This window comes from Puntigrus tetrazona, chromosome 11 (genome assembly GCF_018831695.1).
Source record: "Puntigrus tetrazona isolate hp1 chromosome 11, ASM1883169v1, whole genome shotgun sequence".
NCBI classification, from domain to species: domain Eukaryota; kingdom Metazoa; phylum Chordata; class Actinopteri; order Cypriniformes; family Cyprinidae; genus Puntigrus; species Puntigrus tetrazona.
The window spans coordinates 7,793,605-7,820,062 of record NC_056709.1 but is presented as its reverse complement, the minus strand read 5'-3'; the positions used below and the strand labels follow the sequence as shown (position 1 = coordinate 7,820,062).

Here is a 26,458-nt window from a genome sequence, read left to right as displayed (position 1 = left end):
GACATCACGCTCTGATAATGGAGCTTTTATTGCCACCAAGGTCATCAGAAAACTAGCAATTGGCCCCGACTGAACGCAGTGTGCATGCAGCCCACCGACAAAGAGCATCACTAATCAGAATTAAGCCTCACTGAGATCTCAATGAGATGAATTGAGAGGAATCTCAAGAACACAGTTTGTTCCTTTGTCTTCTGCTCACCTCACGGTTGGGTTCAGATGGAATTTTCACCAGGAGTATAATCACTTTTATTTTCTGACCTTGTGGAGTAATTATATTTCTTGTACCACAGAGTGCAGACAATTCACCCATCCCTTCTAATCAAAGAGTAAATAAATAAGCTTATTGTTATTAGAATTGTTTACAGCTCTTATATATATTACATCACTTGATAAAAGATTATTATAAGTCTTAGGATTATTAAATGGCTTTAAACCTGGTCAACATAAGATAGTCACAGCACATTTTAACTCTGTAGTGTGACATTTCTGAGTGAACGTCTAAATGGCTTTTGGGCAGACAAAGTTATTACATTTGGATGAAAGACTGCAATGAAAAAAACTTTTCTTTTGAATGAAGCAAATAATAATTTGATCACCGCAACATTTTAGAGTAAAATAGGGTCATTTGAGTCATGTTGACTTTAAAACAAACTGATCTCAGATTTGTTTAACATCTGAATGATTATGACATACAGACAAACTTATTTGCTTGCAAATAATCTAAAAAGCACAATCAAATTAAGAAAAAGTAAAGAAGAAGAAATAGAATACATTATATCAGAAGAAATAAATGTTTGTATGATAGAAGAAAAAAAAAACTGCTATTGATATCAGACATAGATTAATAACTTGAATGGACAGAAAAAAGAGAGGGAGAAAGAAAAGAAGAAATTTGTATGATGATGAGAAAAAATATATATTAAAAAAATAAAGAAGAAAGAAAAAAAGACAGGTGAAGGAAAAGAAGAAAGTTGCATGATATCAGAAAAAGATTAAGAATTTGTATGATAGATGAAAGAAAGAAAGAAAGAAAGAAAGAAAGAAAGAAAGAAAGATGAAGAAAAAAGTAAAAAAAAACTAGTTGCATGATATCAGAAAAACATCAAATTAGTATGAAAAAAGAAAAAGAAAGACAAAGGAAAAGAAAAAAAGAAACTATCATAAATTAAGATTAAGAATTTTGATGATAGAAAGAAAGAGAAAGACATGCATGATCTCATGAAAGCACTTCATATTTTTTGAGATATTGTTATGATGGAAGAATAAAAAATGTCATCATAGAAGAACCAAAAGATGGAATTTTTAGATAACAAGAGAAAGAAGAAATTGAATATGATAATGATGATGATGAATTTTTATGAGAGAAGAAGAAAAAGAAAAACAACAACAAAGAGCGGAAGGTATTGTTTGTTATCAAGAAGAAAAAGAAGAAGGAGGAGGATGAGCGATTGTAAGAAATTAGTAATAACTATAAGAGGACTCTGAATCAGATGACACGCAGTAGACTGTGTACAGCGGCTTGTTCAGAAATCATGTCGACCGTTTAGAGGCCTTAGAAACGTGTGCATCATATATAAAACACTAGGCTTCATAAGATGTCTTGGCCAGAACAAAAAGCAAGGCCTTCAACAGAAGCTGTAAAATTCTGAAGAGCAGCGGCAGACTGCTCTTCTGCACACCGTCTGAAAGGAAACACTGCCAACGAGAAGAGGATACAGCTAAATCGATGGAGAGCCACTGAGACGAGTCCTCTCGCAGGGGAAACCTTGATGAAGAGTCTTGTTATCCGGTAAAAGTGCTGACTCCATGCTTTCCCAGCCCAGACTCCATCAGATGTGTCCTCTCTCCCAGGGTGTCTCCTCTCGCCGCATAAATCAAAGCAGCTCTTTAAAAAAAGCTGCAGATCGTTCTTGCGCAAACACGACGGGTCCTGCGGCTCGCCACCGCATCACACTCCTGTTTGTTCATTAAATATTAACCCCGGCCGTTTGGTGCCCACTCCCCCCTGAAATAGATTTTCATTTTCTGGAGCGTTGGTTTGGCCCCGCTTCGGATCCGAGTTCTCAGTGAAGGGCATCGCTGATCTAATCAGATCTCAGCGTGTTGCCTGCGGGAGAGAACCCTGTCCCTCTGCCGTTCAATCTCTTTCTCTCTCGTTCCCGACAAGGTCACTCGGCCGATTCGGTCTCTTTGTCAGCAGAGTTTTCCAGGTTGGTGACTCAGGAGAAAAGGCTCGGTGTTACAGCTCACAGCTCACTTACAAAACATTCACTTCTGTCAGATTTGGATTCGTGTGTTGTCTATTGTCAGCCTAGCGCCGCCAACTATATACAGTATCAGGTCAGTTTAAAAAAAGAACCCGAAACATCGAAAAATTCACAAGTTTACCTCAAAAGCATGCGGTTTCATGCAAAGAAGTTAATTTCATGTTCGACATCAAGTGAGGAAAAAAATGTACCTGTCAACTTTCGTTATAAGCTTAAGCCAAAGTTTCGAATTATTCGGATGGAAAGCCCGTCTCCACCACTGAATAGAAAGAAAAAAAAATTGTGACTTATTATCTGAATTTAGATTGTAAGAATATTTTAATATTTTTGACTGCATTATTTATCCGGTAAATAATTATTAAAACAGTTATTCTAAATGTTGGCCAGTAATGTCTCTGTAAACGAAACAGTAAAAGGTTTCATAAACTTTAGAGTGAGAAATTTCAGTAAATAAATGAAAAAATAAAGTTTCCGCTTTTCGCGTGTTGATTTCCATTTTGGTAACCAAGGAGACAACAGTCTCTGAAGAGCCTGAGATGAAATGTGAAAAAACTAAGAAACATCAACACAATTAATTCTCATTAACAGTTGCAATCAAGCTGTGATGCTGTCAAATTATTTAAAAGTTGTTAAAATATGTCACTGTAATGAGTGCTTGGCTATTTTACTCCTCAAATAAGAAATGATTTTAACCACAGAATGTTATTAAACATTAGAAATGACGTGTATGCACAGCATACATCAGTCTAACAGCACTCCGTTCTCATCAACGTCTTTCGAAGTTCATACAAAACAAAAAGGAAACATATTTATATATTCTGTACTTTCAGCAAAACTTGCAATAAACGTAACAGACTCAGAAGATGAATTAGGTTTGCATGGGTTGAAATATGCTGTATCACACTGTAATGCAGTTACTGTTTCTCCTTTCTCTACCGTCAGCGGTCCTCAAAGTGTCTGATCATCACGCTAGAAAAATCAAAGACAAATTTGTGTTGGTATTTCAGACCAATTAATCTAATAAACGTAATCAGAAACGGCTGATTTCAACCAAATAAGGGTCACCGGTTGGTTTTAATGCTTAATCTTTTAGAGAAATAGCACACCACCAGATCCTAACTGCTGCTTTTAGGTCCACAAACAAAGTCTTTCCATTTGAAATTAAGAGGGAAAGCAACACTTAACTTCAGCGTATAAAATGTATTCGTACCGCTCACCGAACAACAAGGTTATGAGGCAAACGCAGGCTTTGATCGTGTTGTTTGATGTGTTCCAGTGGTTTCCGTCACAGAGGAGCATCTGATACTATCATCCTGTCAGTCCTGACGGCACAGAGGCGTTTGATGGCTTCAACAAGGCCACGAATCGTAACGGTTCGCTAACGTCCTGCTTCGCGCTATCGTTATCGTCGAAGCTGATAATCGATTTGAGCTACGAAATCGTTGATTTCTTGATCTCATTCAGCGCAATGACCAGTTAGAAGTGTTTTGGTCAAATGTTGCTGTTTACAACGTGTTTGAGCAAAACTACCAATCCCGTTGATTTCTTGAACGATGACCAGTAGAAAATAGGAGATTCACGGTGCATTTTATAGACTGATTAATTATAATAAACTTACTATACTAAGATGAGGGATGGCTTACGCAATGCAGAGATTGCGTATTAATCAGTTCAAATCACTTCAAAATAGCAGTATTCGACAGGGAGAGAGCCATAACAATGGATAGGACAAAAATATATCCAAGCACACCGTCAGTGATTCAATTCTGGAACTGGGCCTAGCCAAACCTCCACAGATGAATAAAAAGGTCATCACTTAAAACAGGAAGCATCTCCATTCAAATCAGCAGAAAGAATAAGAATGAGAACAGAGTTTAGTACACGCTGGAGACTTCTGTTATTCTTGACTGCGCTGTGATGACTGATGCCGTGCAAAAAGGCAGGACATTGTTTTGATACTTCTATCCGTAAAGACTTTTTTTAGAAATAAATTTGGTAATTTTTTCCTGTCCCTCCAACTCAAAATGCCACTGATCAATAAAATTTTTTTTTTGTTTTTTAGCGCAGTTATAATTCAGGTATAAGAAAGAAACATAAAACAGAATATTTTGTGTCGTGCGTCATGCTCTCATCGTTAAATATGGAAATCCTTTCTTGTTTTCTCATTATCATGACTTAATTTCTTGTGATAACGAATTGTTTTCTCATGATCGTGACTTAATTTTCTTGTGATCTCTTCATCAAAGTTGTTTTCTCGTGATCTCAAATAATTTTTCGCGTGACTTTGACATAACAAAAATTGTTTTCTCATGATCTCGAATAATTTTTCGTGCAATCTCAACTTATTTTCCACGTGAACTCGACATGACAAAAGTTGTTTTCTCGCGACCTCAAATTATTTTTCACGTGACCTTGATGTAACAAAAATCGTTTTCTCGAATTATTTTTCGCGTGATCTCGACGTAACAAAAATTGTTTTCTCGTGAATTTTTCGTGCGAAAAAAAATTAAGCATAACTACTCCTAAGAATTACTTATATTTTAATGTAGCTTTCTAGGTATATAAAAATGTTATGGATTAAACTTCCCTTGAACTGCAAAGTAACATAGAGCATATAAAACATAATTTACATTTATATTTATTCATATAGCAGAAGCTTTTATCCAAAGTGACTTGCAAATGAGCAGAATACAAGCATAACTCAGATAGAAAACAATATCAGACAGCCAGACCAAACTTTAACAGCAAGAAGAGGAAGTGCATAACAGCCGACAGTACAGAATATTTTTGAGTGCAATTAAACAAAAGGTTATGAGTTAGTTAGTTAATTAAGGTCTTCATTATTTATGCTCCACTTCCCATCAGGGCTGAGGGTTTATTTTGTGATAATGATCGTGTAACTGCACATGATCTCTTACCGAAAGCCACTGTTTCGTTAAAAACAAGTAATAAGTAAGGAAGTACAAAAAAGTCTCTCTTTTGCAGTAACTTCAGTCTTGGTCTCCTGTAAACATCACTATCAATTACTGACTTATTCTAACAGAAAAATTAAATCTGCTGACATGCTTCAGAAGAAAACGTGTGACGGAAATGTATGATGAAAAGGTGCACGACCCTTTATTTCTGCCGTGCCCATGGTTCTCTGAACTTCATTTCAGTGAAATTACTTTTTCCAATCCAGGTGTGAAAACCTAATTTGAATGCCTAATTTTTGCTGAGTATTACTCGTTCTACTGCTGTCTGGGTCACCGGCTCTGAGATCTTCTGCTATGTGTAGTGTACTACGTATATAGCGGGTAAAGACACACACGGATACACAAACATCAACAAACCTTGTGTTGGAAATTGAGCTGAAAGTTGTTTGAACATCTGAGCTGCTTGCTTAATGAAAAGGAGCTTTGACTGTCTTACCGCTGTGAGACGCAAAACATCTAACGGGTATTTTGTCAATTTGCGGCTGCATTTTAACACTCCTCTGGTGTTTTAAAGGAACTAAACCGTAAGCATAGTTCAGAAATTCTGTCATCATTTACTCACCAAACTGGTTTGACTCACTTGCTTTGATGAAACAAAACAACAGAATACAGCGTGCAATGTCCACGCAGCTCCACAAATTGTTACGTTTATACATAAAGTAAAAATAGTGCATAAAAAAAGTAGAAACGAGTAGGTAAAACTTTACAAGAAGGTCCATTAGTTAACATGAACTAAGAACGAACAATACTTTTACATTATTTATTGATCTTATTTAATGTTAATTGTTTTTTGCATTTACTAACGCATTAATAAAATGAATTTTAACATTTGTTTAACACAAGTAATTTATCATGAACTAACAATAAATGATTGTTTTTATTAACTAAGGTTAACAAAGAGGAATAAATACACTAATAAATGTATTGTTTACAGTTTGTTCATGTTAGTTAGTGCTGTCAGATTTATGAACTTTTTAAAGCACAAACAAGTGAAAAATCTGTCAGTGCAGTAACTATATTATATTCGAGATAAAATATATCCTAATATAAAAGTATGTCATCCTATAGAGTTGCTTCAAGTAAAATGGTATCTGATTTTTAGAGTTTTAGGAAATGAATCTGTAAAATAAGACAACAACACTCATTAAGAACACTTATCGACACATAATAACCTCTAATGAAGACTTTTACCAGTGCATTTTTTTATAAAAAAACAAAAAAACAACTGACTAGCCGTCGAAAACCTGCACTTTCTCAAAGCTGTTCCCTAATTAGTCCACGCAGGCGTGTTTGATATCTCTCTTAGAAGCGAACGCTAATAACCGTGGGTTGAGTGAAGACAGTAAACCACAAAGCATAAAGCGCACACACACACACACACACACAATAGTTTGACAGCTTAGTACAGCGAAACACAATTTAACCTTCCACTAGACAGATCAGCTAATTAACAGCACACACACACACACACACACACACTACTGGTCCACAGCCATATTGAACAAGCTCCGGTGTGAAAGAATCACAGTCTCCCGGCAGGCAGAGAGGGCTTGTGTGATGAAGCGCTCTGATTGGCCGTTGCTATAACAATAGGGGAGGAGAGACAGCCAAGTGGGGGTGGAGACCCAGCATGATTATAAAATCCTTCAGAGAGACACATTTGCTTCCTGTATGTGTTTATTTTTTTATTTATTTTCTGTTATGTTTTCCCGCATCTCCTCCTGTCAGAAGGCTCTCTCATGAGCAGAAGTAGGAGGGAGCGCAGAGAGGGACGCGAGACGAACGCCTGTGCCTCTCTCTACTGCATGCACGCGTGCAATGCGTGCTGCAGACTAAATAAGACACCTCCAGTTTTGGATTATCTGTCTGGCGGTGCGCTGACTGCCTCCAGACCTGGAGGCCGCCCTCCTCCTCCTCCTTCTCCTCCCTTTCACACTGAAGGAAGAGTAGAGTAGAGACGGTCTACTGTTTGCCTCCTGCAGACTCCGGCCACTCCTGTGAGTATGCAACCGTGTCTGTGTTGTGACATGAACTGTTGTCAACTGACTTTATGACATGCTCGAGAGATGATGTTGACCGCGTCGTTGTTTAAAAGCTGAAACTGTGTACATCTACAAACGTAGCGGCGGGATAATGCCATAAAGGCTCATTTCATTCAGGTTTCGCTCATCTTTTTCTAAACCCACACGCTGACGCAGTATATGCAGCTTCGGGGTCACGCGTGTTCAGCGGCGTGGGTTTTCGATGCGCATGTGATTCACGGCCAGGACTGTACGTTTGCGGAGAGCGTCCTTTAAAGTGACACATTGCAATGTTTACATAACATGCCTGCTTATTGCAGCCTATCTGACAGTAGGCACACCACTCGAACGCACAAATAGAGTCGGTCAATAACATTAGTGTGAAGAAGGACCAGGCGGCTGGCAGTGGCTCATTAGTGCAGAAAGGAGCTATTAATAAATGAGTCATGCATCTTGAAGTCAAACAGACCACTGGCTGCGGCCGCGCTCTCAAAACAAAGCCTATCAAGGCCGTTTTGGGCTCTTTGCAGGAGTTAAAAGTTGTGTTTTGGTTGATAAGTTGAAGGTTTCCCCACAGGACGAGCGAGTAAAAGTTGACACAGAAAGCTTGAATTCACGAGCAACTTGCGCAACTTTTCAGATGGAAAGCTCATGTGATCATGAAGATGATCCAGTGAGGGCATGTGGAAAGACGCAATTCATGTTTATGTTTGCTTGAGGGAAGGTTACTTTTATTCAAATGTTAAAACAGCTTGGGACCCGGCTACATGCTGCTCATGAGAAATCCACAGTAAATGCATTAAGTAGCAACTCCATCTCTAAAATGCTCTACATTTGAAATAAAATTCAAAAAATATTGCACAAAAGCGCGCTATTATATGGTTTAGATCATTTGTTTCTTGTGGAACTTTTTTTTGTGGATTTTTTTGAATTTGAAGTCTATTTCTTGCCATCAACAAATCATTAGTTATGACTTTTGCCCCAAACTACTATAGTTAGTAAGATAAGTTTAGGTATTGGGAAGGGTTATAAACAGCCAGTGTTAATAATAGGCATGCTAATCAGTAGTGCTGTCAAATCACTTTCAAAATAAAAGTTGTTGGTAACTGTAATATATAAATTGTTATTATAATATATATGTGTGTACTGTGTATATTTATTATGTATATATACAGACACACATGCAGCATATGCTTTGAGAATATTTACATGTATTTAGATGTATATACTTATATTCATATTATATATATAAATGCATGCAATTTATCTGGATGTGATTTATCACGATTAATCGTTTGATAGCACTACTAATAACTAGTAAAAGTGAGAATTGGTAGCAAAGTTTTACTGAGATATTAAGAGTAACTTGACAAATTCAAGCACAGTTTGAGTTTGAGAACAACTTAATGGTCACATGAGTGCACTGGAGAAAAAAAAATCTGAATTTTCATCTAAAACAAAGCAATCGAGATATAAAGAGGTCTTTATATGTGTCTGTTCCTTGCTATAATTGGAAAACCCGTGGAAACAATAATAGAAATGGTTATTTTTATCGGTTACTCATTCTGACCAGTCAGTCTCCTCATAATTTGCTCCACAAACTTTATTCCACGTGGAAGATAACCTTCATTTAATAGACAGAGAGAATATGAGGACAAACCTGAGATGTGGTGAAGACAATGGCATTATGTAAGTTTATGAGTTCCTTTATAAGATGAGAATATGACAGATGTTATCACCTCAGTCTAGACAGCCAGCATTTCCTCTCAAAGCTAAATTGTGTATTCAGGAGGAGCAATTGAGGTTTGTTGGTCTTCTAACTCAGTTAATTTCCTTCCTCGGCTGTGAAGCAGTACTTCGAGAAGGCGATTGAAGATAATTGCGCAATTGGGCCTAGGAGAACAGCATCAAATGAGAGGTTTTATTGCTCGTTTGAGATAAATGGTGCCTGGCATATAGTGACGGCTGCAGTGACGCACAAAAATGTCCTAAGCAAAACATATCATATATCATGCGCTTGGATCCGGTGATGCTAATGGCTCGGTGTAAGGGAGCAAAGTATCAGGAGACAACAAAAACCTCCTTCAAGAATTTCCCCGTTGTTTGTATTCAAGCTGGGATACAATTTCAGAGCCCTGTGATTATAAAGAAGTGCTCTTTGCCTTTCTTCTCTGGCTTTGAAATGGAAATGACACAAAATTCCCTGTCTAGATAGAAATAACACATGGGGAGAATGAATATGCACAAACGCCGCCCTGTATTGTGCATGGTTCTTGTTAGTCAAAAGAGCTGCTGTGCTTTAATGGTGACAGGAAGATGAGAACGAGGTCGACCCAACATGGACACCAGGGTACAGGCCCGGGGCGACACGCGGCTGTCCGTTCAACCTCTTCACCATCTGCCCTCTTACTATCTCTCGCCTCACTGGCATCAGTGATCACGGTCCCGTAAACCTCTGTTTACGCCACTAACGAGCGCTTCTGAGAAACGTTCACACCACCGACCGATTTATCGCACAAAACAACATGCTGGATGTCATCAATGAACTTACGCAACTTATGTCTGAAACTTTTTCACGGGTTTGCAACAGGGACGGGACGAATGACCAAAGTCTCACACTGTGAGTCAATTTATAAAATGGTATATAATCACAATGTAGATGTTCATAAAACTGTTACAATTAAAAATGGTTCATGAATTGCCTTCAATTTTTAAATGTAAAAAAAAAAAACTTAAATTTTAAATAATAACTAACAATCAATGTGTCATTTATAAAGTATTTAAAATGGATTTTCAATTCTGACTTAATTTATGTTTTAAATATTTTAGTTTAGTTTTACACATATATATATATATATATATAATACCATTAATACCTCTGAATCCTCACACCACACAGCCCTTGATTGCCCTAATCAGCAAATTGCATGTTGATATGTAAGCTTAAGTACTTAAAGTCATGTGCAATTGAAACAATCAGTAATTAACATTCAGCTAATTACATTCACAGAGAGATACATGTTCTGTTGTAGTAATACAGTCAGTGTATAAATGACTTTCGAGGTGGAATTACTTATTTGTTTAAGTTTGTTGTATTTTGGTGCTCCAAGCACAATTAGAGAATCAGTGATTATTTTGATACTAGTAAATATTATAGAACATATAATAAAAAAAAAGACTGATCTTAACAGCTGCAGATTGAAAATAGTCAAAATCTAATAGGTGTATTTTACACATACAAAACCTTCTGTTTTGCCTTCTTTTGGGAGATTCAGCCCTCTCTCTCTTTATAACTTGCACTGAGAGTACGAAAGAGAGGTAAAAAGAGATACACTATTGATCTGCGCAGACTAATTTTGCTGTTTAAAGTCTCTATAGGGCACTTATTGATTTACTAGAAATAACTTATAGGACTGAGTGCTTATTGATCGAGCATGGTTTCAGAGCGCTGATGACATCACTATAAATCTGTGAGTGATTACAGGAGATTAATGGCCTGCTAACTAGACAAATAATTAGACCCTCATAATTTAACAGTTCTTTATTACATGGCATATGGCACAGAGAGACAAAGGTTGCGCGTTCAGTGTATTTTAATTACTATGGGCAAACGTACTTTATTGTGTGCTGTGAATTTTATCTCTGACTACATATGCATATATGCATAAGCTTAACATGTATGTCTGTAGATTGTCAGAGCTGCTACTGTTACAGAACAAATGCAACAGTTCTTCAAATAAGAGATCGAATGAACGGACTCACAGTATTAATGGCATTAGCCAAGTAAAACATAAAAAAACCCAAAAGAAACCAACATCTAACCACCCCATCAACTGTCTAGCAACACACTAAAACCTGTCCAAAACAATTTAAGGCTTTCACGATAACAAAAAAAGAGTATATAAATTGACTCAAACCAGAAAGAATACCCTTGAAACTGTACAGCAAAACAATAAACACCATTCAAAACTAAAGAAGCGTAGAAACGTAAAATATCCTAAAAACGTCTCAGCTACAAACCACTTAGAACAGCTTAGCAACTGCATAGCAACACAAATAAACACTCAGAACAGGCTAGCAACTGCATGGCAACACAAAAAACCCACTCAGAACAGCCTAGCAACTACATAGCGACACAATAAAAACACTCATAAAAGCTCAGCAACTGCATAGCAACAAAATAAAAGCACTCATAAAAGTCTAGCAACTGCTTAGCAATGCAAACAACACTCAAAACGGCATAGCAACACAAAAAACCCACTCAGAACAGCCTAGCAACTGCATAGCAACACAAAAAACCCACTCAGAACAGCCTAGCAACTACATAGCGACACAATAAAAGCACTCATAAAAGTCTAGCAACTGCTTAGCAACGCAGACAACACTCAAAACAGCATAGCAACACAAAAAAAACACTCTTCACAGCCTAAAACAACCTAGCAATTATAACAACTCCAAACAGCTTAGCATTAAGAGCATTATGCAGCGCATTCACATTTACAAAAAAATGGATTCATCTAGTTTGCTCAATGTTTGGCACATGGTGAACAGCTAGTCACAAAAGGTTTAGCCTAGCTTAGACAAACTGTTAGTCAAGATTTGGCTTCAGTTTTGATGGAACTTGATCATACCCCACATCTTAGAACCTATGGTTTTGACAAGGCTTTGTCAACTGTTTTATATACGATAATAATAACCGATTTATTTGCATCTGAAGGCAAGTCAAGTCATTTAAAGTGAGTTCTGGATTGTGGAAAGATTTATATCACGGAGGGGTGACGCATAAGACCTATAATAATACACAAACACTACAAGTTAGTCACTGTAAAGTCCCCCATGTGTTGCGTGTGTCTGTTTGTGTCATTTGCAGCCAACTTCCCCTGTTCAATCCTTTCATTTTGGCATTTTTAAGAAAAACAAACTGCTCTCAGATCAGTCTTATCTCTGTGAATATCAGGGTGAGGATGTGCCACCCACAGTGCAAACAGAGCCAGTCACCTAGCAGCTCTGAGGTGGTTAGTCTGTCAACACACTTTTATTTCTATAAATCATCGCTCGTTGGGGCCATTTATGGGTCAAAACTTCTGCGCAGCCTCTAGCAAACCAGCATGGGACCGGTTCCTCCAACACAGCACACACCGACGTGTTAAAACCTACACAGAAAACCCTATTTCACAGGTGGCTAGACACTTAGCCATATAGCTCTATTTTCTGTGCTGTTGCTTATACAGACTCTTATCAGCAATCAGTCATACTCATTTTTTAGTTGCGCTCAAATAGAGGCGAAACATCACAAATTTGAGAAGTCAAACTCATTTTAGGTTGAGGGTCGGATTCGGAGAAAATATCCCCCCGTGCAGACCGAATGACCTTTTGTTTTGTTAGTTTGCTAACAATTGTGCTAATATCAGTCTCAGCCTCAGACGTCATGCTTCAGCCATTGGCAGAATGTCTGATGCATATCACACACAAAAATTGGAAACACTCCAGTTCCAAAGTCAAGTCTTATTAGTTCAATTCAGAAAAATAAAGTTGCCTTGGGGCCAATACCCCTTTATATATATATATATATATATGTTGGCGATGTGTGTTTTTGGCAATGTGCTAGTAAGCTCAAGGAACAGTATGATCAATAGTAATATTATATAAATTATAAAACTCGTATAATATACAGCATATACATGCCTCTAATAGTTTCAGAAGTGAAAAGTCATTAAACAAACATCGCACCAATCCCCTAATTCACAAATTGAATATGTATATAGTATAATAAAATATATTAATATAATATAAAATATGAATGTTATTATATTAAATATATATAAAACCTTTCCCAAATCCCTGTTAAGTCTCCTGAGCTATGAAGAAGCAACCAATGAACATAAAACAACCAAAAATGCACAGGCTAAAGCAGTAGCAAGACAGAGACAGCTAAAGCTCTAATGTGTGCCTCATCCGGACTCGTTCCCAGTAATGTTTACAGTAGTTATCCTGCTGTTTGCAGTAAATAAACGAAAGGTCTTTACAAGAACGTTGGCCAACATTTCAAGCTAATCCAGTTTTACTCATTAAAAGGGCAACATATTGACTTCACATCGAACAAAAGCAAAATGCTGTTTTTACAGATCGCTAAAGATTTTGATAACAGCTAGAGCCTGCTAGCAATCGTCACAGCAGGAGGGAACAAACCCAACACATCTAAAGAGCAAAAAATGACCATGTAGTCTGGATAAAAATCACAGTTTGATCCTTCTCACCAGGCTTAGTTTCTTTTCACGTAACTGCAAGCCAGCTGAACGAACACTAGCACAACTATTAAACGCGTTTAGCTGACAGTTGGCTGTTGTGTTTTCTTATGGCCCTTTTCGACAAAAACACTAGAGCCATTGTTTTAGCTTGACGCCCCAACAATTTTTTTTTGCTTTCGTGCATCTACATAACTAAAGAAAGAGCTTCTTGTAGTCAAATGAGACATCTCTGGCGCTGGTCATAGCGATGCGAATAGTGAAAACAAAAGGTCGTCTTTATTGCTTCGTCTAAATGGGACGGGGGGACGGCAGGCATTTACTGCTTGGTAGGCTTTCTAAAAATATATTATCGCTCCTTCCCCCAGATTTATGTGCATTTTGGAGCCACGTCAACTGTTTACTCGTGTAATGAAAAGCGTACGAGCAAATGAAGGAAAATTATATGACACCGGCACTAACAACATTACTAATGCATCATTCACAGCTCGCTCCGTTCCAGTCTAATGTGGCCGTCAAAGTAATATGCATCTTTATCTATGTCCACACATGCCGTGAAGCCAAAGGCAATGACAAATGGCCCTTCCTGTCATGTCATTTTCAGCTTTGCCGAATATTAAGCTGTCTTCGTGTCCATGGAGCCCATTTGTCTTAGTTTAGTCGTGCGATTTTCAGCTTGACAGGCAGGAATATTGTATCGGGGCGATATGCGTGTGAGGTATCGCCATCCGTCTTAAGGGGGACGTCTCAATTTCGCAACCGCCAGGGCCGGCCGGACCGCCGTACGAGGTCAGTTACAGCGCATTCAATCAACCAATGGCTCCAGATAATAAAACGGCTAGAGCCACTGGTGCCCAAAATGAAACATTTAGGAAGCAAATGAATTGAAGTTGTCAAATGACAGAATCTCTCAATATAAGTGGTTGTTCGGTTTAAATTCAACCCTACAATTGGGTGAGAAATAATTGTAATTTTAACCGATAATGCTACAGTAAAACCTGGTTTTCACGTTTTTTTTTATACAATTTTTATTTCAAAAACGTTTCGCAGTTGGGCAGCTATGTTTATTACAGTTTAAATCTTGTGTTATTAAACTATTGATGCATTATTTTATTGTTTTAAGCTGACTGATGTTTTAATGGGGATTGTAGTGTATTTCAAAGGTATAAAAAAGGATTTTAATAGTTTGGTATATTATCACTATTTCAGTTCATTTTTTGATTATAAATATATAAAGGTTAACCTGGAAAAAATGCTAAAATTCCCCAAAAAATAAAGTAAAGTAAAATAAAATAAACAGGAGGTTCAATACCAAAGCTTGATTCCTTCAAGATAAAATAAAATAATAAAATAAAATAAATTGGTAATTTTAGTAATTTGTAATATTAACACTGTTTCAGTTAATGGAATGCATTTTTCTAGTTGCTGTATTTTTTTAGTAATTATTAATAAAAAACATTTTCCTGTCCATAGCAAGTTTAGATATCACTTTTTGCCACAAATGTGTAAATATTTTATTCACATCCTGTAGCCCCGAGTACTGACAACTCAATAGTTAAACAGACAAGTCGTTTCCTTTTGCCTTCCAAACAGAACAGGCTTTGGCGGGAAAGAAGCTTGTTTTCCAGGAGGAATCCAGTCTAACTGCTTGTAGCGATGTCATTGTGAAAAACAAGGGCGACGCTGGCCTGGCATATTGTGAGTTGTAAAACGGCACTGAAGCATGCATCTGAACGAGCTCCTGTCACCGAGGCGTAAACTCATCTGACCGCAGGACTGAGCTCGGCCTGTCTTTATGTGCTTAGGGCTTGAGTCCGAATTTAAAATCTGGGTTAACTCCTAATGTAGCCATTAAAGCATTATTGCAGAGGCAAACTGTCTACAGATGATGGACACGAAGCTTCTGACGGACAGGTAGGCTAATTTAGTACATTAGATTAGATAGAAACCTGGCGACAAATGCATCAGTTGCAAATGTACCAAATATGATGCACGGATGAGAAAATTATCTTTGGAATCACCCATGGGAAAGACTAATCACAAATGACATCTTTTCAATATCTCGCTTGCTTCTCCTGGACAGCAACTACAGGCTCGAAATAAAAGCAAATAAATCTAATTTAATTCTTCATAAAATAAACAAAAAAATATATATATAACTGATGGTTCAATAAGAAAGCAAATTTTTAATTTACTTATTACTATTTATTTATTTTAATCATTCAGTAATATATATAATATATATATATATATATATATATATATATATATATATTTTTTTTTTTTTTTTTTTTTGTAATTAAATTAATGACTGATTGGTTGATCAAATGTAAGTTGATAGGTTACAGTAAATTACTATTATTGCTTTTGTACTCAGATTTGACAGGTCTACAATCTAAACTCTCAATACGTAAAGACTAACCAATCCGATCTGCTATATACATTCATTTTGTAGTTGAATGTACTCTTGATGTGCATGAGCTGAATCCTTTAGGTTTGTTAACTTTAGGAGAACAAACCGTCACAAGGATACTTATCTGAGAAAATGATGTACCCTGAGTCACCACTGGACAATCAAGTTCTCCTCTGGCCATTTACACACTCATATTTCTACATCATTGTTTGATTTTAATACAGAGACACTATCTACAGCTCTGTGGGAGATCGTGATTCATTACAACATCAGAACAAAAGTAAAAAAAAAAAACGATTATTTGCTCTGACCAGTGTGTGGAAGAGGCCTCTTTTCCTCAATAATCTGACCTCCCCAAAACTAGCGCTCAAACAGAGCAATAGGGATGAAGAGAGCGATCCGTGTTAGTCATTCCTCCCTTTACCGATTTAACTCATAAAAACTTAAATTACACGTTTGCACCAAACTGCCATCGTTTTCACTCATTTGACTCAAATCTGGAGTTTAAACGAATGCCTTTCATTATCAATCTTAAAAACAGCCCCGCAGATTCAGGCCCGATTTTTAGCACCAACGTCTCAGCAAATCATCTCAATAGTTTGTGAAAATAACAGCCGATGCAAGTGAGTCTGGACACACTGAACACTGGATTCCTGTGTTTTTCCTCTTATTGGAGTTGCACCTTCATTCCCCCAGAGACCACATTACAAGAGCGCACTTCCAGATGAATGACTCAGTCGATCCCCTGGGCGTCTGACGGGATCTAGGTCATCTTTTTACAGACACATATTGAGAGAGTCAAGGGTTCGTACAAAATATGATGACTGTTTCCGGATGAGTTGTTTTCTAGAAAAGCTGCAATAAGTGCAGAGCAAATCTTCAAATATGTCAAACGCATGAATCGCGTTGTTTTTCTTTCTATATGAATTGATCCCACATGACAAATGTATTTACTTTTTCCGCATGCTCTTATAGTGCACAATTCAACAGTGAAGGTTATTTAATTTAAAAAGAGGATAGTAAAAAATCTATTAAATATTGTGATGTTACAGCTGCTACCCAACTGATATAAATTATTTAATAATATTTTGTGTAAAGGAAAAAAATATTTATGAAATAATACATTTACAATTAGAAATAATAACATAACATAACACCTTATATAAATGTTTATTATTATTATTATTATTACTGATTATTAAAAGGGGATGTCAGAAAAGCTCTTAAATATTGTGATGTCATGGCTGTTAACCAAAAAATCCCTTTTATAAAATTCTGTGATATTTTGCTTAAAACAAAACAAAGTAAAAAAGTTTACAATTTAATTTAAGAGGCGTGTGAATTCTAAAAACGTGCTCCCTGCTTTTAATGCAATATTTCACTTTTATGCATAAGTTGCATTTGAATCTTTGTATGGAAACGTAGCTATTGATTACTGAATCAAACTACGCTTATTAAACTCTTATTATTACTAAATTGTTTGTTTTTTATTTCAAATTACATTTTTGTGAGAGCTAATGGTAAGTCGAGAAATAAATAAACAGAAATAAATAAGCATGCCACTTTAAATATTTCATATCAATCAATATAAAATGTAAATTAAACCAATACAAAAAAACTAATTTTACCCGATAACAAATGTGGTGCATATATATATATATATATATATATATATATATATATATATATATATTGCATCAAAATATTACTTAAATATTACTATTATTATTTTTTTTATTAATTTGTTGTTTTTTAAATTAATGTATTTTACAGAGTGCAAGCGAAAAAAGACATAAGATACAACCATCAAAATTAACACAGAATAAATATTTGTATATTATAGAAATAATACTGTTCTGGCATATAAACAGAGCTACATTTGTGGGAAGCTAAAATCGATAACAACAATGACACTGAGTCATTGTACCTCAGGAAATATCCTAATATTGATATATATATATATAATTTTCCTAATCAAAACCCTGGTATTTCCTGAAAAGCTAAAAATTACAAAAGTTTGAGCGCTACTGCTGATTACCAGTGACATTTTCTCCGTACAATTACAAACGACAAGCTCTCATTTCTTTGTGCAGGAGACGAGGATATCCTTTTTCACCTTCCAATCTAATCACAATACTATTCAGCAGCGCCGAGGTCTCCTCGTAGCCGTCTCTGCACGCTCCCTTCCTGAACAAAAACTAGCATTTGATCAGACTCAGTATTGAATGAACCGAACCCACAGGTGCCTAAGCATCAATTAAAGTGTAGGTGAAATGATTTCCCTCTCTGTACGTCAGCACTCAGCCTCCACAATGCACTGACGTCTCTCCGCTGGAGGGCTTAGCCGTGTTCGCCAGAGGCAAATGTCATGTTGTTTTCTCATTGTTCAATAAATGGACTTGGTGGACAGACATCTGTGCAGTAATGCCAGTACTGTAATTGCAGCAGCAAAGCCTGATGGGAGAAAAAAACATCGTTTTTTTTAATGTCGCAAACAATCTCTGCGGGGTGGGCGAAGGCTTGAGAAGTTTCGTAACGCATTCAATAACCAGAACTAGATTCGAGGTTTACGCTTTGAGTAATAACAACAACATGACGATGACCTTACGGCTGGACGATTCTTTTGGGGAAACAAAAAGGGGTCAAACCCGAAAATCAAACGCCGCGTGACTGTCACTCGCGGCCACGAGTGGGAACCTAATAGGCAGATGAGTCAAAGAAAAGGCCTTTATGTTTTCTCTCTAGTTTGGGCGAACGCAGAAAAGGCGAATTATTCTGACACGCAAGCAGCTTGAGACATCACTGTTGCACCATCAAGGGCGTCCCGCTGCCAAATGATGGGTTTTCCCGCTCAGAGCCGAGGGCCAAGTTGATCTGGCACGAGAATGAGAGCAGATGCCATTTGATGATGGCGAGCCAGAACGGAGCGGCCAAACTCTGTCAGAGAGATCAGAATCTTCTCATTATTTTCTCACATCTTTTCATGTGGGAAGTCGTGTTCCCAATCAGGACCGCCGTACCCCGCGGAGCGTCCAGTCTACGGAGTCGGTGGAAAACTAAATTAGGGTTTGTTTTTCTGTTTTTTTTTTTTGCCGTGCAGGGGGGGTTCTGATTGCGCGTTTCGCTTTGTATGCGGGGTCGCGAATGAGACCTGCGTGGATATTTGCCTTTTGGCCGGGCTCACAATGTGCCAGTGTGTGCTCTGTGGTCCGTGCAAAGCCAGATCTGTAGTCTGTAAAGAAGACAAATGGGGCGCATCCTGATTTGGAACGCATTCCTGGCAATGAGCAATTAAGCTGCCCTGGAAAGAAAGAGTGAAAGAGGAGAAGAAAGGTGGATCTAATCAAAGTGTCTTGTTTGTGTGCTATTTTATAAAGGGGAATTTATTACTACTGCTCAAGCCTCAATATTAAACTTTGACGGACAGATGGTAAAAAAAAAAAAAAAAAAAATCCAAAGGCCAAGATATCACAGAGGTTTAAAGAGATAGTTTGTATATATATAAAACATACAAATGCTTAAGTTAGATAATATATAATATATAGGGTAATATTGAGATTTTATCAGTAATCCCTACAGCTAAAAGTAAATGGCTACCATCAGCTGTTGGGTTAACAACATTTAAATACATTTGTGTTCAATAATTGAAATAAATTCATAGATGTTTGGACCAACTTTAGGTTGAGTAATGAAAAACTGCTTAAAAAAAGACTACAGAGTAAAACTATAACATCGTGGTGATAGGAGTTTGTGATACTGACACAAAAAAAAAAAAAAAAAAAAAAAAAAAATATATATATATATATATATATATATATATATATATATATATATATATATATATATATATATATATATATAGGAACGATAATTAAACAATATTTTGCTTAGCGCTTTTTGATATGCTTAATCCACCAGTAGGCAGTGCCTTAATGAGTGATTCATTGAAAACTACTGATTTATTTAGAAACAAAGGAAGTGGCTGTTTTTATGAATGGAGTATTGGATCGTTGACTTAAATGATTTGCAAACAGAATGAAAAAGAAAATGACTATAAGCTATTTTTTTATTAAGTTAATACAACTACTAAGTTTTTTGCAAAATCATTCTATGTTAGCAAGCAAATGAATTTAATTTTTAAACTTTTTTGCTGGTACATTGGCTGGTTATTGACTGATTCATTCTTTCAAACGATTCATTCAAAATGGCTGATTCTGTCTTTATGAACGAATTATTAAATTATTACCTCGAATAATTCATTCAAAATGTATTAATTCAAGAGTCAAATGCTGTAGTTTCTTAAATGATACGGCAAACTTTATGCTCCGCCGCTTTTTGGAACTGTTTATATTTATTTAAACAGATAATACTGTGTCTAAAATGTAACTTAATATTAATTTGTTCAACTTTTGCATAAATTCGGTACAACACCTGTGAAAATGACACTCTTGCGTGATTACTTGGTTATCATATCCATCCCGGGATTTTTTTTTGTTTTTTTTTTACTATATTCCAGCGGGCTGACAGTTTGTTTACAGTTCATGTAGTCCCTACATGGTGGTGACTTTTGCATTAAAATTGATTTCAGGAAATGAAAAGTCTAGCACACAAGCATACACAGACAGAAAGGTTAAACATTCGGTGCCTTTGCACGTCTCACCAATGTTAATGCGATCTTTGATCTTGCCGTCTGGCGGGGGAGATGAAGAGGGGTAGTAAAGGACAGCAGGGGCTTTTTGGTGGAGGTTTGGCAGCACAGCTGTGCCTCACTGGTTCATCCACAGACTCATTCAGAGGTCAATACATATTAGACCGCAGTGTTCTGCTTTGCTAACAGCGCACAGCTAAATTAAGAGTCACTGCTACCTATTGACTTGTTCTGGGAACGTAAGCAGAGATCGACTCAACACTGGGAAAATTACGCATTGAGTAACTGAACAAATGAAAGGAGAGGAAGGGCATTGTAAAGACACCAGAGAGCTAGATTCTAATATGATATGTGGGCAGAGTAGGGAAGTACCTAGTTAATTACAAAATTAAAGTAATTGTGATCGGTTACTGAGAAAAAAAAAAAAAGTGTAATTAAATTACCTAACTATGAAAAAGTTAAGGATTACAGAGGGGGTTACATCTGATTTTTTACAGACACATGCAGATTTAATTAATTTCTTTCATAAATTGCCCTGACTGCTCTAAAATGAGAAACATCAATGTTTCGGGAGTTTAGGAGAGGTTTAAGTATAGCTTTACTTTTTACCAATCCATTGTTATGTTCCAATGTTTCCTGCCGTAGCAAGATTCAATTTCAAAAACAGTATCATAGCTAATTAAATATCTTAATTAAATATTTAAATATGCATTTCATATCAGAATGATCTCGAAGTAAGCTTGGGTTTTTTCTAGTGCCTGTGTTTTAAAGGGAACATTGGGCGCCCGTTTTACACGAGTAGGAATGATTCTGTAGGTTCTTCTTGAAAGGTCAGCAACATACTGTGGTCAAAAGTGTTGAAGTACACAACACTTGAAGTTCAAGTAGAACACCACCTTTTTTTACTTTGCTCTATTCACAGCAGCTTGTTTTGGGTCATGTCTCTTTACATGCTAATGACTTCTGCTCACCCTCCCCTCTCTTCCATGGAAGAGTAAAGGCAACCTGCAAATGATGTGTGAGACTTACTTTTTCTGGAGGTGCAGAAGGAACACAGACGATGGCACTGATCTGTCCTTAATTTTTATTTTACTTTTTGCTACCTTGATTTTTAGTAGCGTAGGATGGTTTTCTCCACACGCTGCTGGGACATAGGCTATGTATATGTAAACGAAAAGTGAATTTTGCATCCAATGTTACACTACTTATTGCATTTTAAATAAGGTCATCTCTAACCCATTACATTTTCAAAGTAATCTTCTCTGTACGTGTGTCATTTTAACTCAAGGGGCAGATCAGGAAAAAGTCACCACGAGGAGTGCATGGCTGTATGCACAGCATGCCCTTTTGAAGCTTATATTATAATAATGAATGAATTTCATGCTACGTTCATTAATAATACTGAAGGGTGCACATGGAGTTTACTAATTTCACTCACCAGAGGCCTTTAGGTCACTTACACATGCAGAATTGCTAATTAGAGAAAACAAGAAACTTTATGAGAAAACTACTACTGCTCCAAGGATGTTAATAATGCATCCAAAGCTGAATATTAACACAAAATTAATAAGAAGTGTGGTTTTAGCAAAAATGTTTCTCGGTTTCCCTCTCTTTTGTGTTAAGTCTGGCAGGTTTAGGCCTGTCATGGATAAATCAATATAATTATATATTGCCAGTAATCTCCATCTAATGATTGATTAACTGACTCATTCATTCAAATAATTCCTTCAAAATTGCAAAAAAAGCAAAGTTTGGGGATTTTAATGAAAAGGAAATTAATTCATCAAAAATATTGATCATTTGTGGGTAAACTATGCATTTAAACTTGTAAATATATATATATACACACACACACACACACACACACTATTATAGGATTATAACTGGAGATCATTTTATATAGTGCTAGCATGGCTTTAGTGAAATCAGTCTGTTGACAACATAAATGTGTACAATCATGTTAACTGTGTTTTAATTTTGATTATACTATTGAGCCCACATCCATATCAGACATTATTAAGAGCTTCAGCTACAGAACAAAAGAGCCAATTGGCTGTTACTCCAGTGGATTATGAGCAATATGAGCCCGGCCCAGCAATCATAATCTGACATCTAGATGAAAAATGAATGCATGCAGTTAAAGAGGATTAGGCTACATGAACATAAAAGCACACATCAGTGGTCATGAGGACTTCTACAGAACCTATTACCTGGTCTCATGGCATAAACATACTTTTTAGCAAGACACAAAATACGTAACAAGTACACATCACTGCAGTTTCTAAAAGAAATAAACACTAGAGGCTTTACACACAATGTTACAGAGTTTCTATTAATAAAGCATAACACAATTACTTGAAGAATATCATGTTATGACTTCAAAACAATATTAATATGCTGGAATATTTGACAGCTGATGGTTTTGAACATTAGCATCACACATATCCAGCTTCATATCTATAGGTTTGCATAGACTGTAGGTTTGTTCGGTAGCTCACGGAGTACAGAGGTGTACGAGGAGCTCCAGTTCAAATCATGTGTATCTAAAGTTCGGCAAAAGAGTTCAAATTTGTGTAAATGGAAGTTTACTTTGGTATAATATAATAGAGCTTTTAACAACATTCCACGGATATTCCAATTCTGAACAGCCGCAATACATACCTATATCAACGTAATAAAAATGTGCCAGGGTTCACGTATTGAACTTGTGTAGACATTTGCAGCTTAGGCAGTGTTGCACAAAAACTGAACAGATCTACATATACACACACACACACACACACACATATATATATGTATTGGCTTTACTTGTGACAGGACAGATCATAGTCCACAGGAAGTGAAGCAGTAGAGAGGGGCAACGGGACTCTGCGCATCGGCGCTGAATGTCGAATTGCAGATCACACTGCGTTATGAAGCAACAACTAACCTAACCAGCTACTGCCAGTGACAGACTATCACTGTATCTTGAACTAGCTATTAAACCAGTCCAGTTTGGTTAAAGCACGATCATCGAACACATGAGATGAGCACCTTCTCCATCACCACTTCTTCGTCAATGACTAGCGTGTGCAACTCCCGTAACCCCTCTGGAGTCTGCGGCTGATCTCGAATTAACAGAAAAGCTGCCCGCTCCAGGAACACAGAGTCCCTCAGCCTCCATATGCCACCGACCAAACCAAAAAACACCTTATTAATAGATTCTCTGCCGAAGAGAAGTCTCGTCCCCGAGGGGCGTAGTGAGTACAGAGCGCCGAATGAGTCACGCTGAGAATTCCTTCAGCATCTTCAGACGCGTCTGGAGGAGATGGCATCACGGCGGAGGAAAGGTGGCTCTATTTTGAGTCACTGCGATTCCCCGTGGAACCGAGGCGCATAGCAAATGCAAAAGGCAGCGAGGCGGTGGCTGATGGACGGGGTCGGTCAAGTGAGACGAGAAGGCTGTGAATTAGTTGAAGTACATGAAGCATCTTTGGGAGTCAGTAAGTTGGCAGCACATTAGTAAAGTCAGACAAATGCAAACTCGGTTTTATCAGCAACAGCATTAGAGAGATGAAACTCTCCTTCAGAATAAGAATTAGAATAAATTATAGGTGGAAAAACCAGCCACCACAGGAAGTTTGACAGAGAATATAAGGTCACCTCTCCGGATGATTCGGTTAACATCTGCTTATGACACCCTCACATCTTTGGAGGGTCCCTGGAGTTCGGGACGTAATTACACTTGGATGAGATTTTGGATTCAATCAGAGTGAATACAGAAGCGGGGGAGAATATCAATAAAATATTTCCACTGTGTGTGATTAATACTAGGAAACCGCAAGATCTTTAAAAATCACGTTAATATTCTGCCCTTTGAATCCAACCGTTTTAGATTTATTTTAGTGACCCTAATAGTTTGATTTTTCTTTCACAAAGACTTGGTCAGACATCAGTTGTTGAGGTTAAAGTATTTGCTGGTTAGCTGGTCAATGATAAAGCATTCGAATTTATAAATAAATCAATAAACCAATATTTCAATAAATAAATAATAAATCAGCTTTCTATCGATGTATGTTTGTTAGAATAGAAAATATGAGAGTGCAAAAAAATCTAAATATATTGAGAAAATTGCCTTTAGACTTCTTAGCAATGCACATTACTAATTAAATTTTTTCCATGTATTATATTTTGATGTATATATTTACGGTAGGAAAATATCTTCATTGAACATGATCTTAATATCCTAATGATTTTTGCCTTAGTCACAAATGTGTGTATAATACACATTATAAAAAAAAAAATAGATAAAATTATTGTTCATATTTAGATACAACTAGATGAAAATGAAAATTATATATTATATATATATATATATATATATATATATATATATATATATATATATATATATATATATATATATATATATATATGTGTGTGTGTGTGTGTGTGTGTGTGTGTGTGTATAAGTATAAATGTAAACAAAATAAAATTAACATAGATCATAGATATATATCAAATTTAAATGAGAAACCCAAAAACAATTTAGTTCACGACCCAAGCTAAATATTGTGGCAAACATTGTTCTACGCTAGAACTAGTAACATCCCATAAATACGATGTAGATGATGAGAATATTCAGACAGACACTGGTCTGTGTTTCATCAGCTCTATGATGGGACTGCATGGAGCAATTATTGTCCTATGAGAGTCATGTTTCAAAGCGAGGAAGACTAAATCATTATCCTTAGCAAAAACAACCATTATAATCAAAGAAAGGAAAAGAACAAGAAGCAGAGAACAAGTTTGAGAGGAGGGGGACAACACCACCACAACTGAAAAGGGAACTTTTTTAGCGCTATTAGTATTTATTTTATTATTTTACATTTTTGTTTCAGAGTCATTTGAGAAACAATGGCGCTCTGAGACGCAGTTATTTTAGTGGTAGCTGACGCTAATTGGCAATGGGAGTATTGGCTAGTCTCCCACTTTCAAAATAATTAGTAAAGCACACAGCACGATCTCACACCCGGAATTAAACGAACAGAGCTGGAACCCTTAGCAACTGCTCTGCCTGGTAACGTAGGAGTGGAAAGGAAGAGAATACGGGAGATTTTGTTAAGCTCCAGTGAGACGGAGCTGAACTTCAGCTGTGGAGAAATTTTATATCATTAGAGATCTATTAATTCTATCTTTAAACAGAGTTTTAGTCTATATGCTTACAGCAACTACTATATCAGTTATAAGGGACCTAATGTACACTTTTGAAGTGTTATATAGTATATTTTTCAACCACTTTACCCATCTTGGACAAAAATCATATTCGTTTTCAACCTTTCTCTAACTGAAAAGAATATCGAATGAGTTACACTATATACAATATGCATATTTTTAAAATAGCCTTCGTTTGTACATCTCAGAGCAAAACACTGCAGAGTTTTGTTCATGAATGAATCTGTTTTTGAATAAATCATCTGAGTCAGTGATTCAATGATCCATTCATAAAGACAGTTCCTGTGTCCCAATATGCACACAATACAACCCTTTCTGCCCTAAATAGTATTGAAAATGACTAATATCACATAGAATTTAGGATGGATAGTATGCTCATTGGGAGCATGAATCAGTCATTTTTAACAAATCGTTTGAACTAATGATTCAAAGAATCACTAATTTAGACAGAGAGTTGCTGCCACCTATCAGTTTTAATGAGTGAATAATTTGAGTCAGTGATTCATTCATAAAGAGAGTGCATACTATTCTAAATTAAATGTGATAATAGTCATTTTCAATACTATTTAGGACAGATAGGTTGGAAAGTATGCACATTGGGAAGCATGGAGTCACTTAATTTGTTTCTAAATGAATCAGTCGTTTTGAACAAATCGTTTGAAGGAATGATTCAAT

The 26,458-nt window shown here is 36.6% G+C and overlaps 1 protein-coding gene across 2 annotated transcripts in view; it reads left to right on the top strand.

Annotated features, from left to right (window-relative positions):
- cdk18 (cyclin dependent kinase 18) overlaps positions 1–26,458 on the top strand; it is a 75,713-nt gene that overhangs the window by 10,176 nt on the left and 39,079 nt on the right. Inside the window, exon 1 of one of the 2 annotated variants that reach the window (XM_043251399.1) lies at positions 6,893–7,239. The exons of the other annotated variant lie outside the window; for it this stretch is intronic. The gene's annotated coding sequence lies outside the window, so the exon portion shown is untranslated. Of the gene's footprint in view, positions 1–6,892; positions 7,240–26,458 lie in introns of those variants that run through there. 2 annotated transcript variants of the gene reach the window in all.